General features: G+C 42.4%; 1 long non-coding RNA gene across 1 annotated transcript; it reads right to left on the reverse strand.

Annotated features, from left to right (window-relative positions):
• Nucleotides 1-427: 427 nt before the first annotated feature.
• LOC140200878 (uncharacterized) lies at nucleotides 428-4,460 on the reverse strand. The gene is made up of 3 exons (XR_011886746.1): nucleotides 4,381-4,460; nucleotides 3,733-3,881; nucleotides 428-829 (listed from the first exon to the last, which is right to left on the reverse strand). It is a non-coding gene; the product is annotated as an uncharacterized lncRNA (long non-coding RNA).
• Nucleotides 4,461-5,066: the final 606 nt, after the last annotated feature.

The raw sequence follows: 5,066 nt of genomic DNA on the forward strand, positions 1-5,066 counted from the left end.
AGCACCAATGCCTGTGTGATTTTCCCCATCTCAACATACCACCAAGCAATCTGTTAATTCCCACTCTCCGTCTTCTGAGTGATAACCAGTTCTTAATCCTTACCACTATATTACTCACAATTCCACGTACACTAACTTTTTGACTGACCTACTCTGTAGAACAAGCCTTGGGGACAGACAGTGTGGCTGCTCCACAGTTACTATAAGAACTAAGAACTATATTTTAAGCATCATCAGACAAAATAGCTGAGACCTAAGAAAAACATCTATTCTGGCTTGGGAAATCTCCTGTGAGGTTGTTTGAAATAATTACATTTCAACTACCAGAATCCATTTATGAATACATAACATTTATTTCAAGAAATAAGAACATATTTAGAAACCAAACAAGAACACAGATATGGTAAAAAGCTAACTTCACTGGGTTTAAAATAGCTTTGATACACTGAAGATAAAGATCTTGATTTCGGTTGTATTTGGAAAAAATTACGCTATAGGAAATGATGAAATTGTCCCTCAAATCAACTCATTCTCTAAAGGGACTTTTGAGATCTGAGAATAGATGTGGTTTACTTGTGTTCATGGCAACCGAAAAAAGACACTGGTTTCGTATACAGCAGACTTAATTATTTAATTAGGTTTCACTTTAGCTACAAATTCAGACTGTTTGGAAGTTCTGTGATGTATAACTTTGATGGAGTATTCATTCAGTGTAAGTTGGTCCAAGGATGGAGCATTACATCGCCTGCATAAAGTCACAATCAGCAGTAGGTGAGCCCTGTTGAAGGTGGTACCCGCAGAGGATGTAGCAAGAGAGCTCCTTTAAAGTCTGTGGAGAGAGTGTTAATTTGAACATAAGTGCCCACTGCCAGTGGTAAATTAATTTGTATCAGGCAAACATGTAATTCTTGGTGATCATAACCAAAGCTCATGCACAAAAATGATATTTTAAGAACATGGCACAATGAAGTAGAAATAATGCTAGTGAAACCACACAGACAGGAAGAAGAGTGCTTTCAGTGAAAGAAGAAAATAGGTCAAATTAGTCTGATGAACTATGCAAAGGCCACTTGGTCCATTATGTCTTTGCCAGCCCTTTGAAACAACAGTCTAATTAGTCTACTTTCCTCATACCCTACAATTTTTTTTAATTCACTCACCTTCTGGAACTTACTATTGAATTTGGTTAGAGTCATAAAGTTGTAGAGCACTTCTTCAGTCCTGAAGAAGGTTCTTGGCTCAAAACGTTGACTGTCTGCTGTTTTCCATAGATGCTGCCTGACCTTCTGAGTTCCTCCAGCACTGGATGTCCAGCATCTGCAGACTTTCTCATGTTTGTGAGCACGAGTGCTGCTTCTTTGGCCCACCGCCCTTTCCCTGCATTGGATCAATAAGCTCCACTAGTTAAGCAACACACATAAAAGTTGCTTGAAATTCCAGCATCTGCAGATTTCCTCGTGCTTGCATGTCCACTAGTTAAGTTCAGTTTATTGCCAAATGTACAAGTTCATCCCCATGTATGAAATGCTGGTGGAACACAGCAGGCCAGGCAGCATCTCTAGGAAGAAGTACAGTCGACGTTTCGGGTCAAGACCCTTCGTCAGGACTAACGGAAAGAAGAGATAGTAAGAGATTTGAAAGTGGGAGGGGGAGGGGAGACCTGAAATGATAGAAGAAGACAGGAGGGGTAGGGATGAAGCCAAGAGCTAGGAAGTTGATTGGCAAAAGGGATACGAGGCTGGAGAAGGGAGAGGATCATGAGACGGATGGCCTTGGAAGAAAGAAAGGGAGAGGGGAGCAGCAGAGGAAGATGGACAGCAGGCAAGGAGTTATTGTGAGAGGGACAGAGAGAGAGAGAGAGAAAATAAATAAATGAATAAGTAATAAATTAGGGATGGGGTAAGAAGGGGAGGAGGGGCATTAACGGAGTTTAGAGAAATCGATGTTCATGCTATCAGGTTGGAGGCTACCCAGACGGAATATAAGATGTTGTTCCTCCAGCCTGAGTGTGGAACAACACCTTATATTCCGTCAAGCCACACTTAGGTTGGAGGAACAACACTTTATGTTCCATCAAGCCACACTCAGGTTGGAGGAACAACACCTTATATTCCGTCTGGGTAGCCTCCAACCTGATGGCATGAACATCGATTTCTCTAACTTCCGTTAATGCCCCTCCTCCCCTTCTTACCCCATCCCTATTTATTTTTCTTTCTTTCTCTCTCTCTCTCTCTCTCTCTCTCTCTTTCCCTCTCACAATAACTCCTTGCCTGATCTCCATCTCCCTCTGGTGCTCCCCTCCCCCTTTCTTTCTTCCAAGGCCTTCCGTCCCATGATCCTCCCCCTTCCCCAGCTTTGTATCCCTTTTGCCCATCAACTTCCAGCTGTTACCTTCATCCCTCCCCCTCCTGTCTTCTCCTATCATTTCCGATCTCGCCCTCCTCCTCCCACTTTCAAATCTCTTGCTATCTCTTTTTTCCATTAGTCCTGACAAAGGGTCCCGACCTGAAACGCCGACTGTACTTCTTCCTATAGATGCTGCCTGGCCTGCTGTGTTCACCAGCATTTTGTGTGTGTTGCTTGAATTTCCAGCATCTGCAGATTTTCTCATGTTTGCGTCCTCATGTATGCACATCTGCAGTGAAAAACTTACTTGCACACACTATTACAGGCACAAAGCTTCAGGGACATAACATTCACAGGAAAAACATAACTTACATATAACTTATATGTAATTTATGCAAGAAAGAATACAGAACAAAAAATAACAAAGCCCTTTGCAGGGCAAAGTGGTCAAAGTGGTCATTCTTCTGTTGAGGTGGTGATTAGGATTGTGCAGGTTAGTTCAAGATCTAAATGGTTGAAGCAATGTAGCTGGTCTTGAACCTCCTGATGTGGGTCTTCAGGCCTGCAAGATGATGGCATGACCCATACATTGGGGATCTGTGATGATAAATGCTGCCTTCTTGAAGCAATGCCTCAGGTAGGTACTTTTGATGGTATGGAGGGATGTGCCTGTGATGCATTGGAATGAGTCCACTGCTCTTCGCCACTTCTTACACTCCAATGCATTCCATGAAGCAGCCAGCCAGAATACTTTCAGCAGTAGATCTGTGGAAATCTGCTGGCATTTGGTGACATCCCAAACCTCTTTACCCTTCTAAGAAGGGGGGCCACTTACACATCTTCTTCATGATTGCTCCTATGTACTGGGCCATGATTTTCATACCATGTCTTTCTCTCTACTGCCCATTATGCCACTGGCATTCAGGGCACCAATGAAGGTCCCCCATCTCTGGTGGTGTTCATGGCTTCCTTCATCATGTCAGCAGCTCGGTTTTCGCTGCTCTTGAGTCATACAAGTCCTGACCGGAGACTCAGAAATACTGTCACACTCCAGTAGGATTCTTCATGGTTATTCCCGTAGCAATTTTGTTTTACCAGTTAGGGTTGTTAGCCCTAAGCTGAAACCCCGAACCTGGAGGACCAGTGGGCTACTCTTAATCTGACCTCTACCCTTTGACCTGTTTGGCATGGGTGACCCTACCAAGAGCCAAAGCATAAAGCCCTGACTTCAGCCAGCATAGCTCTCCAGATAATTGAGGCATGCAAGCCTCCAAACCACGACAAGAATGTTGTCCTGTTGGAGGCATATCTATCTTTCTGATCATATTTTATTTGCCTTTCTTTCCCAGCTGATTCTTTCGCCAATCCTCTTAAAATTTGACTCACCTGGATATGGATCCATCTGCCAATGGAAACTATTTTTATTTATTCTGTCAAGTCAATCTGTAAGTAGCCTTTTGCTTTTTCCCGGTACAAGGATACAGAACAGCAGCTAATACTGTTTATGAGTCACACTCTCTGGCTTCAGTCTCAACCTGTGAATGAAAAACAGGGGAGGGCGATTAGTGTTTATCAGTAAGCAATGCATTGAAATAAATGTATGGAGGCAGTGTTAACTGAGGGGAAAGAAACAGGAAATCATATGTGAAATGGAATAATGGGTGGCAAGTGGACAGAGAGAGAATTCCTGGAGCAAAATATAAGGATATGACGGTTTAATGACATTTTTTTCATTCTGTATTACATGCTCATTAAGGAAAGGGCAGCTGAAAGTGAAACGTAGCCTGGCTAAGACACAACCACAGAAATGATGGTTTCAGATGAAAATTGAGATATAAGTGTTCAATGCAAACACTCGTTCCCAGAGATCACCATATCTATCCAAGGGACAAGGAGACTGGATTGACCGAGAAAGGAAAGTGTTAAGAACTTAAAGGCAAATTGCTGTATTTAATAAGCAATTAAATGGATACCTATTACACTCGCTCAGAGAGCTAATCCATGTCAGCTTCTGTCCATCTTTGGAAGACTTACCCCAGTTTTGTGAAATTCCCTAAAGCAGTGAAGCAGCAAAATACCTTTTTTCCTATTGGGATACTATTAATAATTTGCTTTTTAAAGAGTCAGTGTCACTACGGGATGTGATCTGAGGACCATTCTAAGCCTTCTCCAAATACTCTTATCCTGATCGCAAGGTGAATGGAATCATGTGATTTGACGTGAAGTTCTCAGTAGAAATATGTGCAAGAACATTATGTTTATTTTAATCCCTTCACAGGATGTTCCATTACAACCCAAGATCAGAATTTATCACTCACCTCTATTAGCTGTGGAACTGAGTGCCTGTTAGTGGTGAGTGGTTACTGAAGGTCACTTAAGAATCGGGCATGAGACGGATGTGGTGACACATTCTGCGCAGGCCAGTTGAGGGCGGCAGATTCTCTTAAAAAATATGGATTGTTATAATAATCCTGCATTTCCATAGCCTGCAAAACAGACATGAACATCATAATTCCGGATAATTTATTTAACTGAATATGAACTTTCCAACAGCTGAGTTTGGATTGAAACTTATCTCACTGCAGATATCTGGGGAAAGATCTGTGTTTGCTCCACAGGGACGTAGAGTCATAGAGCACTACAGCAGAGAAACAGGCATTTTTGTCATTCTAGTCCATGCCAAACCATTGTTTTCCCCAGTCCCATTGGCGCACATCTGA

The sequence above is a fragment of the Mobula birostris genome, chromosome 7 (genome assembly GCF_030028105.1).
Source record: "Mobula birostris isolate sMobBir1 chromosome 7, sMobBir1.hap1, whole genome shotgun sequence".
NCBI classification, from domain to species: domain Eukaryota; kingdom Metazoa; phylum Chordata; class Chondrichthyes; order Myliobatiformes; family Myliobatidae; genus Mobula; species Mobula birostris.